General features: G+C 50.6%; 1 long non-coding RNA gene across 1 annotated transcript; it reads left to right on the top strand.

Annotated features, from left to right (window-relative positions):
- The first annotated feature begins 2,174 nt into the window (after positions 1 to 2,174).
- On the top strand, positions 2,175 to 10,257 carry LOC123618610 (uncharacterized). Its single transcript, XR_006727054.2, has 3 exons — positions 2,175 to 2,723; positions 8,508 to 8,627; positions 9,415 to 10,257. It is a non-coding gene; the product is annotated as an uncharacterized LOC123618610 (long non-coding RNA).
- The last annotated feature ends 3,939 nt before the right edge of the window (positions 10,258 to 14,196 follow it).

Consider the following 14,196-nt stretch of genomic DNA (forward strand, 5'->3'; position numbering starts at 1 on the left):
ACCCCACGGGCCATGTCCTCTGACCATACCCACTTAAATTACACATTTATAACAAAGAAGATAAACTTTTAAATCCCGAATATTTGGAAATTCGATTGTTATGCTTCGATTCGCTCATCTGTTGAAGAAGGAATTATAGTAGGGATTTTTTTTAATTCCTTGAACTGAACAGTGATAAAAATCAGGGCAAACTTTTGTTTAAAAAAAAAAGGCACCGTCAGGAAAATGGATGCATTACAACTTCACATTACCAAAGAAAAGGGGCTGAAGCCTCAATAAACCATGTGTTTAAATCTAGAACCTGGAGAAAGAACAACAAATTAAGCCAAAAGAAACCAAAAATAGACCAAAAGTGTGATTCAGTGAAACAGGAAACCAAAATAAAATAGACAAGATCCACAAAGCCAACGGACTAAATGTGACATTGGTGAGACTGAAAATCAGAATAAAGAGGAAATACGAATAAACCACCAGAGTGGGTGAAGGGGCCACGCGGTGCTTATCCTCCTTTCACACAAAATTCTAGCAAAATGGCATGTAAACAGCACAAGCAGAGTCCTGGGGGCCATGCAGGGCCGGAGCAGGCGGTCCGTGGGCCGAGGCAAGCTCTCTGCGTGCTGAGTGTCATGTGGTCCCGTAAGTGTAAACATTTCCGAACTCATCAAACTGTCCACTTACGAAGGGTGCTTTTTATTAAATGTGTAAGGCGTGCTTAAGAAGAGTTGCCTGAACTATCACAAGAGAGTCACTGCACACCTCTGTCGGGTGGGTTTGAAGCTTTAGGTGCAATGGAGTATTACTAGTGAGAACATAGTTTACCAAATTTGACCCAAGAAGCAAAATTTCCAAGTTCCTTTTACAAAGCAAGCATAACACTGGTAGCTAAACCTGACGATGATACTGAAAAGGAAATTTTAGCATTTGGGGGCATCAGTGCAACAATCCTAAATAAAATAAAATATTAACAAACCAAATTCAACAGCACATTATACAATAACATGATTGAGTGTGTGTGTCTGTGTCTGTGTGTGTGTGAGCCCTGAAGCCAGAAGCGCAGCTGTGTAAGGAGGTGCTGGGCGCAGTCCCGTGAAGGCCTGACCCCGTCACCGGTGCTTTCTGACTGCGTACTTGGGACACAGGGAAGTGAAAGCAAATGAGAGAAACCAAGCAGAGGCAGGAGAGCTGGGGGGATACAAGCTCTGTTTGCAGCTAACTTAATAGTCTGTTTCAAAAGCCCTAAAAGACCAGTGCTAAAACTAGCAAAATAATAGGAAGTATTCAATAAAGTAGCAGAATATGAATTAATGAAAATCAGTAGCCTTTCTATACACAAGAAATAGCCAACCAGGAGATATAATGGGAGAGTTTTTATTTACTAGTAGGGACTAGAGAGCTAATCCTTAAAAATAAATCTGGCCAAAAATATGCAAAGTCTACAGGAGGAAACTTCAGTGAACTCCTGATAGACACAGCAAGAGGCAACAGTTGCCTCGAGCAATTGTAAAGATGCTCCTTGTTCTTGGATATGATGACTCTAAATATCATTAAAATGTCAATTCTCTCTAGTTAATAAAAATTTTAATGTGAGTACCATAAAAATAATAGCAGGTTTTTTTTTCCTTGAACTGGACAAATTGAAAGACATGTAAACAAAAACACTCAACATCAGTTAGCAAAAAAATTAAGTTATGGGGGGATTAGTACTACCAGAGGTTAAAACACAACTAAAAAAAACCCCGAAATTTCAACAGCGCATTATCGTCGTGTCAAGAGATAATCCGGAGAAGTAGACTAGAAAGGCAGAAATACACCTGTGAATCAGGGAAATTTAGTGTATGGCAAAGGAGGAATCTCAAATCACTGGAGTGAAGATGGCCTTGAAAAGTAAGTGGTATGTGAACAAATGAATGTTTGGAAAGAGTCAAAATTGGATCTATACACACATGTCCTTATGTCATATATGAGAATAAACTGAATATTAAACAAGCAGAACTATACAAATACCCAAAGAAATGATACGTGAATATCTTTATAACCTGGGTGTGGAGAAAGCTTCCTATGTATAATTCAAAACCCAAACCCAAGAAAAGATGGACTAATTTGATCGTATACAAATATGAATATTTTCCATGACACATGTGTGCACAGGCACACACATCCTGGGGGCTGTAAATAACTCCTTAAAAGCTGAGGGTGGGGGAGAAGAGGCCTAAAACAAATACGAGCAAAATATGAAAAAAATAAACAAAAATGCTGTAAAATACCACTTAAGAAGAAAATGTGTTTGCCTTGACTTGTGAAAGAAATTCAGATTAAGCAGGGAAGATGGTGGGGGGAAGGTGCGGCCAAGTGGCGGGGCACGAGCTTGGCATGCACAGGGTGCTGGGTCCTCGGTACCTGCTCTAAAACTAAATAAATAAATGACCCTAATTACCCCCTCCCCCCACCAAAAAAAAAACCTTAGAAAAATAAGAAATTAAAAAAAAACAGGGAAGATGGTGCAGCAGCTGCCGCAGAGGGCGATGAGCAGGGAGTGGAGGGCGGGTCAGGGCCAGGGGTGGCTCAGGACGGCGGACACGGCCCCCGGCCCCGCCCTCTCCCCCACTGAGCGCAGCTGAAACTGGAAGGTAATACCTGCAAGAGTGCTGTCAGGACTCTGAGCAGAAAACAGCAGCAGAAAGCCTGAGGAGTACGATGAGAATTTGAAGAGCCGCAAATGGGTGGTAAGTCTCCCCCTTTCCATTTCCTCTTTATTCTCTGAGTTTGCCTCAAGACAGCCCAGAACCCGACGTGAATGCCAGAGCACGGAAGAGAGGTCAGAGGGCCCCTCCAGACCTCCCCTGCTGAGCGGGAGAGGCCGCAGCGACAGCAGCCCCGCCCGGAGCCTGCGGGGACCAGAGCTTCTGAGAGAAGGGAACTGGCGTCTCCAGTCAGAGGACTGTGATCCCAAGAGCGCGGGGTGAAGCCCACCGACCTTTTCCTCTCTACCTCTTCCCACCTCATGCCCCCAGATGTGGTTACAGGGCTGGGACATAAACAGAGCTGGGGAATGACTAGATGCCCGAAAGGAGGAACCCCAGGTAACTAGAAAGTGCCAGAGAGACTGCACGGAGTGAGGAGCCTGGGAAAGAAATCCCATAAAGGTGTTTATGAAAAGCCAGCTCACTCCTGAGCTGTGCAGACGTGGATCTGGCCCTAAACAACACAAACAGTGTAAACGGATCTATGGGGCTGACCTCCGCCAAGCTGTCGGACTGGCCACTGGCTGCCGGAACACTGCAACGGCTTTGAAAACTGGACTGACATTGGAGCACAACACAAGAACTAAGGGCCAACACTTTTTTTTTTTTAACATTTTTTTATTGAGTAAGAGTCATTTTACAATGTTGTGTCAAATTCCAGTGTAGAGCACAATTTTTCAGTTATACATGAACATATATATATTCATTGTCACTTTTTTTTTTCGCTGTGAGCTACCACAAGATCTTGTATATATTTCCCTGTGCTATACAGTATAATGTTATAATGTTGTTTATCTATTCTGCATTTTGAAATCCCAGTCTGTCCCTTCCCATCCCCCACCCCCTTGGCAACCACAAGTTTGTCTTCTATGTCTATGAGTCTGTTTCTGTTTTGTATTTATGTTTTTTTTCTTTTTTTTAGATTCCACATATGAGCGCTCTCACATGGTATTTTTCTTTCTCTTTCTGGCTTACTTCACATAGAATGACAATCTCAGGAACATCCATGTTGCTGCAATGGCGTTATGTTGTCGGTTTTTGTGGCTGAATAGTATTCCATTGTATAAATATACCACATCTTCTTTATCCAGTCATCTGTTGCTGGACATTTAGGCTGTTTCCATGTCTTGGCTATTGTAAATAGTGCTGCTATGAACATTGGGGTGCAGGTGTCTTTTTGAAGTAGGGTTTCTTCTGGATATATGCCCAGGAGCAGGATTCCTGGGTCATACAGTAAGTCTATTCCTAGTCTTTTGAGGAATCTCCATACTGTTTTCCACAGTGGCTGCACCAAACTGCATTCCCACCAGCAGTGTAGGAGGGTTCCCCTTCCTCCACAGCCTCTCCAGCATTTGTCATTTGTGGACTTTTGAATGATGGCCATTCTGACTGGTGTGAGGTGATACCTCATTGTAGTTTTGATTTCCATTTCTCTGATAATTAGTGATATTGAGCATTTTTTCATGTGCCTATTGATCATCTGTATTTCTTCCTTGGAGAATTGCTTGTTTAGGTTTTCTGCCCAATTTTGGATTGGGTTATTTGTTTTTTTTCTTATCAAGTCATATGAGCTGCTTATATATTCTGGAGATCAAGCCTTTGTTGGTTTCATTTGCAAAAACTTTCTCCCATTCTACAGGTTGTCATTTTGTTTTCCTTATGGTTTCCTTTGCTGTGCAGAAGCTTCTAAGTTTAATTAGGTCCCATTTGTTTATTCTTGCTTTTATTTCTATTGCTTGGGTAGACTGCCCTAGGAGAACATTTTTGAGATGTATGTGAGATAATGTTTTGCCTATATTTTCTTCTAGGAGGTTTATTGTATCTTGTCTTATGTTTAAGTCTTTGATCCACTTTGAGTTGATTTTTGTATATGGTGTAAGGGAGTGTTCTAGCTTCATTGATTAACATGCTGCTGTCCAGTTTTCCCAACACCATTTGCTGAAGAGACTGTCTTTTTTCCATTGTATATTCTTGCCTCCTTTGTCGAAGATTAGTTGACCAAAGGTTTGTGGGCTCATTTCTGGGCTCTCTGTTCTGTTCCATTGGTCCGTATGTCTGTTTTTGTACCAATACCATGCTGTCTTGATGACTGTAGCTCTGTAGTATTGTCTGAAGTCTGGGAGAGTTATTCCTCCAGCCTCTTTCTTTTTCTTCAGTAATGCTTTGGCAATTCTAGGTCTTTTGTGGTTCCATATAAATTTTATTATGATTTGTTCTAGTTCTGTGAAATATGCCCTGGGTAATTTGATAGGCATTGCATTAAAGCTGTAGATTGCCTTGGGCAGTGTGACCATTTTAACAATATTGATTCTTCCAACCCAGGAGCCATGGGCTATCTTTCCATTTTTTAGTCTTCTTTAATTTCCTTCATCAGTGGTTTATAGTTTCTATGTATAATTCTTTCACCTCCTTGGTTAGATTTATTCCTAGGTATTTTATTACTTTGGGTGCTATTTTAAAGGGGTTGTTTCTTTACTTTCTTTTTCTGTTGATTCATCATTAGTGTAAAGAGATGCAACTGATTTTTGAACGTTAATCTTGTAACCTGCTACCTTGCTGAATTCTTCGATCAGCTCTAGTAGTTTTTGTGTGGAAGGGCAAACACTCTTGACATAAATGGAAAGATAAGTCTCAGCAAGGAAATAAAACATATAAAGAATAACAAAACAGAAATCGTAGAACTGAAAAATGCAATAACCAAAATAAACTAGTCTCCTCTGGGCTCAATAGCAGAATGGGGATGAGAAAATAAAGACTCCGCTTGAGGATAGATCATAGAATCTGAACAACATAAATAAAGATTGTTTAAAGCAACAGAGCCTAGGTAAAATACCAAAAAATCCAGTATCTGTGTAATTCGTGTCCTAGAAGGAGAGAAGGAAGAGTGGAGTACAGGAAAAATACTTGAAGAAATAATGACTGCTAATTTTCTAATTCTGGAAAAAGACGTAAAACTATAGATTCAAGAAGCCCAGTGAATTCCAACTAGGAAAAATCCAAAGAAAAACATACTCGGACATACCATAATGAACTGCTTAAGACATTTACGTCACACAAGTCAGAGGTCTCACTGTGGGAGAAACGAGATGAAAATGTATGGAGGAGGAAGGAAATAGGAAATACGATGGTGGCTGGAGCGGTATTAGCACGAATACGCATCCTCTGAGTGCAACATCCCTGTAGGAGTAAGCATACCTTGGCCCAGATCTTGGGTTTTAAACACTGTCAGGTCACACTCGCTTCTCAGTGGAATCTGAACCTTCGTAGTAAACAGGCAGTCCCAGAGTGTGGAGAGGAGAAGGAACGTAAATTGCAGAACTCTGACTAATCAATGTGGAAAGGATGATGGAAATACACAATCACCATTCGGCAAAAATCCGCAGTCAGCGTTGTTTGTAGGGATCCTCAGCCTGGAACGGGGCGGGGGATGGGGGGAGCTGCCTGCGGGAGTCCGGCCAGGAGGCCTGGCCGGGGGTGGGGCTGCGGCTGCTGATGCCCTTCCTGAGCTCTGAGCGCTGAGCTCCTGCCGCAGGGGCGGGACTCCACGGGGCACGCGGCCCTGAGGTGGGGCCTGCTGGGGGTCCTCCCCTAAAGGCCTGGGCATGACTGTGGGGGTCCTGGGGGGGTGGGGCATCAGAGGGGGCTCTGTGTGTGTGTGAAAGAGAGTCATTGTGTGAGTGTGAGAAGAAGTCTGAGTGACTGTGCCAGTGCGAGTGCATGTAATTTACAAACACCTCACCGCTAACACCTCAGCCGAGGGACAAGAGCCGATGCTGCCAGGGAGTGAGCACCACGTCCCTCCTCATACGATGCACTGAGAAGAACACAACCATGCTTTTGTGATGTTTCTGTCAAAATGCTTCAGCTGAATTTAATCACAAATAAACAAGCCCCAGTGAACAGACTTTCTACGAAATAGGTGGTCATCACTCTTCAGAAGTGGTGAGGTCATGAAAGAAATCAAGAACTGAGTCCTGTTGCAGATCAGAGGGACTGAAGGAAGCAAGACGGGCAGGTGGGACGCGCGAGGTTCGGTCGGCCGCGGGGGGTGGGGGTGGGGGGGCGGCCACACCTGGCAGCGTCCAATAAGACCTGAAGGCCAGGCACACTGTGTGCCAGTCTCGCCTGTATCGTTTTATCCTTGTCATGTGGTGATGCACGATGTTAAAGTGTGGGAAATCTGTGGAAAGGGTTATATAGAAAAATTATGTATGTGTTTGCAACTTTTTTTATAAATCTGAAATTGTTTCCAAATGAAAACTTTAAGCTGTAAGCCTCTTAACAGAATATTAATTTTTATTCTCCTTTCATATAAGTACAGAAGGATATAAATGTTTCCCAAACTGCCACCCTTCACTACATCCCGAACGTTCTGGGGAGGGGTGTTCTCCTCGCTCACCCATTCTGGATATCTAAAAAAATAATCTAAGAGGTCTTCTTGAAAACAGTGCCCACTTGAAATGTGTATCTTTTCCATTTCTACATGTGAACTTTTTCACGTTTATCTTTTTTGTTATTGCATCAGAGAACGTAGTCCTGAGACACAAGATGAAGATTTTTGATGAGTGATAAGATCTGTACACTTTGAACAAACCCAAAGCACTGGAAGGTCTTGTTCAATTTCAGTTCCAACACCTGAGTACCAGGGGCTGGATGTTTCATTGCTGCCACAGAGGGGGCGCCTGGGGGAGCCCCTGGGGCCATCTGCCTCATGGAACATGGACTTAATGCAATGAACTGTCCTCTCTCACCTCATCTCTTGGCCCTCTCCCTCTCATGCACTCAGGGGTTTCTGGGTCTCTCCCTCAGCCATCTGTGGACCCCCACAAATCTTCCCCCCAGATCCTCCCCAGTATGGAACTCAGTCCCTGCTCCATGAGGTCTGTTACACCAAAAAAAAGAACGCACCAGAGCTGATGGCTGAGTCTGAGGCTGGCCCAGGTGGGTGGACCCACAGAGGGGGAGAGCAGATTCCCTGCCCACTTCACCCCTACCCCTTGTGACTCAGCTCCCTCCTCCTCTCTGGGCCTGAGAGGCTGCTGACTTAGGAAGCCAAGAAGCCTTCCCAAGGACAGGGTCAACTCTGACTTCCATCAGGGCTGAACTCAGTTCTGAGGAAAGGTGTAGGAACAAGGGTCAGGTGAGGGTCAGGTGAGGGTCACTGGGACAAGGACCCACGTGGGGACAGAGGACCAGAGAAGCTAGGAAAACACATGCAAATGAGAATCGAGGGTGTGTCCAGGCTGTGGCATGCAGGGGGCAGAGGAGAGAAGGGATGGGGCGCCTAAGGCCAGGGTTCTGGGGGGCTCTGGATACAGCTCTTTCTCTGCCTGCCCCCTACTCAGGCCTGGCTGACCAGCCATGAGAGGGGTCTTCCTGGTCCCTTGGTCTGCCCTGGTGTGTGCAGACAGGGCTGAGACAAACAGTGGCTGAGGTGGAAGGGAAGGCCCAGTGGGTCTCTTCCTGGTGGAGTGAGGGCTGGGCGGGGCCTTGGGTGTTTGCTCACGTGTGTGCGGGCGCCCTTCCTTGAGCGCAGCCCGCGCCTGCTTGCTGCGTGCAATAGGCACCCCGCAGGAGGTGGGCGATCTGACATCCGCCTGCTGGGGCAAGCGTCAGACCCAGGTCCTCGGAAGCCCGTGAGCTCAGAGTCCGGGGTTGCTTGGGGCCTGGGAGCCCATGGCCGGCAAGGTCTTCCCCAGGAGGTGGCAGGGCGGCCCCTGGGTGTGCCCCGAGCCTGACTCTGCCCTGCCCCTGCTTGGCCCGCAGACCCCAGCCTGCATTGCCTCTACTTCTTGCGGGTCAACTCCACCTCCTTCTGCATACCAGCCGCCTGCACCCCTGTGGAGCACTTGTTCTGTTCCTCCTACAAGCTGGTCTTCCAAATCGGTGAGTCCACGGCCCGGGCTTGGCTGCCCGGCCCCCTGGACCCTGGGTGCTTTCCTCCCAGGGGCTGCGCACAGAGCGGGGCTGTGACCTCCCCTTCCATGGACCCCACGTTTGGTCTCTCTGCTCCCCTCCATGCAAAGCTCACAGGAACATGCCAGGATGGAGAGGGAGTGAAGTGCTCTGGAGGGGGCGTCAGGCCAGAAGGCCTTTGGAGCCCCACAGAGCCCTTTCCCTTCTTACCGGGCTTGGGGTGCCATCACTGCAGCCCCCCCCCCCTCCTCCCAGCTTCTCCCTCCTCTCTACGGCTTCCCGCCCGGTTCTGGAGGAAGTGTCCCTGGGTACCACCTGCATTTGGCGAGGCTGGTCCTTGTTCCTGGTCCTCCCCTCATCTCCCTCCTGCCCCTCCATCTCAGCTCTCCCAGGGGGTAGGTTTAGGGGCGGCAAAGACCCCTGAGGGTGATCCCAGGCGGAATGGACAGGCAGTGGGGAGCTGCATGCCTTGGGGCTCTGACTTCCTGCCCCACGTGCAGGAGTTCTAAGTTGTGCTCCATCAGGAGGACCTCCTTCTGAGGCTGGGCCCTTCCTGCCCCACCCAGGAGACCCTTTCTTAGGGGCTGTTTGGTGCTTTTCTTTCCCTTTGTGGCTTGTCTAAGGGGACCCCTGCAGACAGGCCCAGGCAGAGATGTGTCTACACTTCTCCGACTTGTATAAGTGAGGACTGGGCCCAGCCCGGGGCCAGACACCTGCAGAAGCTGGGAAATCCTCCATTCCCCTAAATTCCGCACAGGAACAGGAGCTGCAGGGGCTGCCTGGAAGGCGCACGCCGGGGGACCTGCAGCTCCAGAGGGCTGCCTGGCTGACAGCTGAACCCACGTGTGGTTAGGAATGCCCAGCGCCCAGAGGCTTGGCTGGGAGCACTTGCTGTCCTCCCTCCCAGGTTCAGAAAAAAGATGCTGATCAGCAAGGGCTGCACGTCTTCCTCCTTCACCAACAACCCCCCGACTTGAGCATGATCCCCGCGGAAAACATCAGTCACGCCAAGTTCCTGTGCTGCCCATCCGGCATGTGTAACCAAGAGGTCAAGGGTAGCTCCTCGGCCCTGCAAGTCAGGCTTCTGCTCAGCCTGGGGCTTGGCTTCCACCAGGCCCTGCTGCGAGGACCCTCCCTTCCTGCCCCCACCCCAACCCCTCCCTCTCTGTGGACTGGGTGACAGGGCCGACCCTCCAAGATGAGGGTCCCCTGGGTGGGAGAGGCAGACTCACTGCCTCTCTTGCCTGGCAAGTCTGAGCATGGTCCAGCCCCTCCGTCCTCCTAGTCCCAGTTTCGGGGGTGGCAGGTTCCTTCTGGTCCAGCTCACTCGTGCTGTCCACCTTAAGAGGGTCTTGCCCAACAAAGTGTCAACTCCATCCCTTCTATGCCAATGAGATGGGTGGTGACACTTGTCCCCCACATGGACCCTGAAGTTCACATCCCCTGGGGAAGCCTCCCAAGGGTGCCTGACAGGCAATGGGATCACAGATCAATAAAGCAAAAGCAAACAAGGCCGAGCGATGACTGGGTGTCAGGTAGAGATGGGCTCAGGTTGGATCGTAAGTTAACAAGGAGAGAGCCTTGGATGGCGAAGAAACAGGGAGTGAGTGACAAAGCTGTGGGACTGCCCCTTGGTGAGGATGTGACCACAGTAATGGGGGCGTCTCTCATTTAAGCTGGAGCCCTCTGTGTCCAGCCCCTCCCTCCCTCCCCACAGCCCCCAACCACTCCTCACTCCAGGTCTCCCTGACCTCAGAAGGACATTCAGGTCACTGTCCTGGCTGATCCCGGGAACTGGGTCCTCTCCCAACGAAGAGACTTGAGCCGATGTGGCCACTGCGAGGCACTGCTGGAAGCCAGGTCTCCAGCCACACGGCAGGAGGCAGGCACGCACGCGCCCACCCCCTCACAGGGGCCGAGTCCCATAGACAGCTGATCCAAGTGGACAAATACGGCCAGAAAATAATGCTTTGGTTCAGCTAACAAATGTAGCAGAATTGCTCCTCTTGGGTGACATGCTCCAGCTTTTCTTCTAGATCATGAAGGGGCCCCCACATTCACTGCTGTACCACCCTGGTGTAGAGTGACCGGCCAGATGTCCTGGTGCTGACCCCCGTGGGCTGTCCCCACGGCCCACCAGGAGCCTGTGGGATAGGACCAGAGTTTGCAAGTGGCCCGTGGCAGGTCCTGGAGTCACCAGTTTTTTGTTCAGTCCAAGAGCAGGATAGGACAGGTCAGAGGACACCAGGCACCGGATGGGCAGTGCTGTGGTGTGAATGGCCCGTCAGCTCTGTGAGGAGGCTGTTCACTCGTGTATGTACATGTCAGCGTGTTGTGTAAGGTCCAGCGTTTCTGATTCTTGGTCAGGTCATAACCTTTCAGGCTGAAGACCGTGGAGCCACCCACCCCACTTCCTCCAGTCACTCTCAAGCTCACCTCTTGGGCCAGCAGAGGGTTCTGGGCACAGCGACAGCTCCTCACGCCACGGCTGCTCCCAGGCCCCTGGGGGCCCGGGTTGCCTCGCAGCAGGAGGCCCCGTCCCCCCGGCGCAGGGGCCCGGGGTCTACTGGGCGTGCTGGTGTCTGCCTGGACCCCAGGGCTGCCTCTGGTCCAAGTTGTCCTCCCTGGAGTCTCCTGGGTCCTATGTGAACTTTGGGTGCAGATCAGTGTGGAGGAAGGGGGCGGCCCCCCAATCCTAGCTCCCCAAAATGCCGAGGCCCTCCCTCCCCCACCCAGTTGCGACCAGACCTCCACCCCTCCCTCCCTCTTGGTCACAGAAGGCCCTGGGCACCTCCTGCTTCCTCACCCCCGTGACACGCTGAGAGAGCAAGTGGCTTAGATGCCAGTGTCCCCTCAGAGGGGACTGCGATAGGGATCAGGGGCTCCCCTGCGACTCCACACAGGGCAGGGCTCTTGACAGCGCACCGAGGCCAGCTCAGGGGAGCAGAGCCAATGGCTCTGTGCGTGGCTGCGCTGTGGGCCGGCACTTGGCAACAGCGGGTCGTGGCGGCATGTGTCCTCGGGGTCTGGGTCGGACCAGAGGTGACTCGGGAAACAGGCTGAGCTCAGCCCTTTAAGCCAGCGGCCTCTGAATTTTTCTGACCATAACCCATATCAGGAAACACAGCATGTGAGTGTACACATGCACACTCATACACACACACGATGTATTTACACACATACACATGTACACACACCCACACACACACACACGATGTATTTACACACATACACATGTACACACACCCACACACACACACACACACGATGTATTTACACACATACACACAGATACACACCCACACACATACACACGTATACACATACATACACACACATACAGACCGTACATATATACACATACACACACGTATACACACATACACACACAACCACACATATACACGCATATACACACTCACAGAAACACACATATATACACACTCACACATACAAGAAAAGGAAGGGTTAACAACTGGTAGCAAGCCTTCTTTCCTCCCCTGGGGACGACGTTGAGAAGGAAAAGAGTCAGAAGAAAGGAAAGGGGCACCACCGGGCAAATCCCACTGTGAACCTGCTGCTCAGCGCTCCCGGGGCGCTGGCTCATGGACAAAGCGGCGTCCTGACTGCAGCCGGCCTGGGCTTGTAAGGAACCAGCCTGGCCCTGTGGGGCGCAGGGCCCAAGAAGGTCAGCGTCTCCCCTGTGATTACTGGAGTTTGAAGGGCGACGTTTGGGGAAACACCCATGTGGAAGTGGTCTCACGAGTGTGTTACCCTTCACAGACCATTTCCTCTGCCTGTTGCCGGCAAGGCTGCAGAAAGGGGGTCAGCGGGCATAAACCCGCCTCGGGCCCTCTCTGGTCGGAGTGGCCGTGTGCTGCCCCGTGGGTGCCGCACTGTTAACGCTCCTGCAGCCGCGGGGGTGGGTCCAACAGCTGCACCATCACCCCCCAAAACGGAGTCCGGGCCGCAGAGGGAGGCTAAGGGCAAAGTGCCCCATCCCCATGTAAACTCACCCCTTCGGGGCGACGCTCTGGGACCGCAGCACCGTCTCCCCAGTCCTCACAGCTAGATCTGATTCCTCCAGAGTGGATCGGGGGGCATCTGAGGGGCCGCGGCTCCTGGGCTGCTAGCCTTAGCGCCTGTCCCCGTGGCGGCAGTCAGTGCCCTCATTCTTCATCCTGTTTCTTAACAGCCATCACCACTTTGACCCAGTTATTATTCCCACCAAAGAGTGGCCCTGAGAGTAAGGTTATGTCAGTTCCTGAGACTGAGAAACCCCCTTTACCACAGCACCTCTCTGTCCCATCAGTGGCATTACATAGCTTTCTCCCTGCTCATCAGAAAGCGGGTCTTCACGGGTGGGCGACGGGGTGAGGCAGCTGATTCTCTCAGGGTCATCCCACCCCCACCCCCACCCCATCCCCACCCCTGCCCTTCACCCAGTGCAGCACCGTAGTTGTTAAACCACCTGGAAATGTTGCACAGAAAAGTTTGTAGCCCCGTGGGGACTGATTGTCAACCCAAATGATCACCTCCTGTCAGTGGTGTCTAGAATTAGCCACGTACCTGCCCCCTCCCATTGTTAGTTTAAGTGCCAAAAATGAGTCGTGCCAGTAGGAGCCGTCACACTTCTGCTATTACTTCTCCCGGAAGCGTCCTGCCAGTTCACGGAGTGCCTGTGGGGTGCCATGGTCACCTGGCACGGCCGTCAACCGCAGCATGGGTTTCCGAACAATCGGTGTTCTTAACCGAGTTACTTTTCACATGAGTGTGGCATCTGTTTAATTAGTCACAAGAGAAAAGACTTTTTGTTGATCGAAAACCGGTAAGACTTCTTTCTCATTATCCGAGCTCCTCTAAAGGTCTAGCTTTTATCTGCTAACAGCAGCCAGAGAACAGAAGTCTTCTAGACCAGAGCCGGGGTGCACACAGCACGACTCGGGGTGCAGCAGGCCACCCAGCGCGTCTGCCCGCAGAGGCTGGAGAAACCCGCTCCTCGCTAGTGGCAGAGATGCAGCCAGGCACCAGGTACATCCTGGCGGAAGGAAGTCCGTGCACAGTTATTGTTCTGCCACAAGTATGTTTGGATTTCCTGGCAAATTGTCATTGTTGGAGTTGAGGAGTTGAGGTGACATGTGGAGACTGGCGGACACAGCCCCCCCGAACGCACGTTCCTGGGAACTGCGTGAGTCGGAGCACCCATGGTTCCCAAGGAAACTGGAAGGCGGAGTCCCATCCTCAACCTGGGTGCCTACAGTCCATCCTGGTTCCTCCACCCAGGATCACAATGAGAATGACTTGCTGTCCCAAGCAGGGACACCAGAGGGAGGTCCCCTCCAGGAGACCGGCCTTGGCAGGAAGTGAGCTTGGAAGACCAACAAAGGGTAATGCACTAGTCAGGCGGTCACACCACCACCAGCCCTGGGGGAGCGCCGGCCGCCCCCCGCTTGGGAGGGCTCTGCACTTTCTCCTCACTGTGGCACTGGTGCCTTTAAAGGTCAGGGGCCAGGTGGTGTTGGGGGGCACTTGCTGGACA

The sequence above is a fragment of the Camelus bactrianus genome, chromosome 25, assembly GCF_048773025.1.
Source record: "Camelus bactrianus isolate YW-2024 breed Bactrian camel chromosome 25, ASM4877302v1, whole genome shotgun sequence".
In the NCBI taxonomy this organism is placed as follows: domain Eukaryota; kingdom Metazoa; phylum Chordata; class Mammalia; order Artiodactyla; family Camelidae; genus Camelus; species Camelus bactrianus.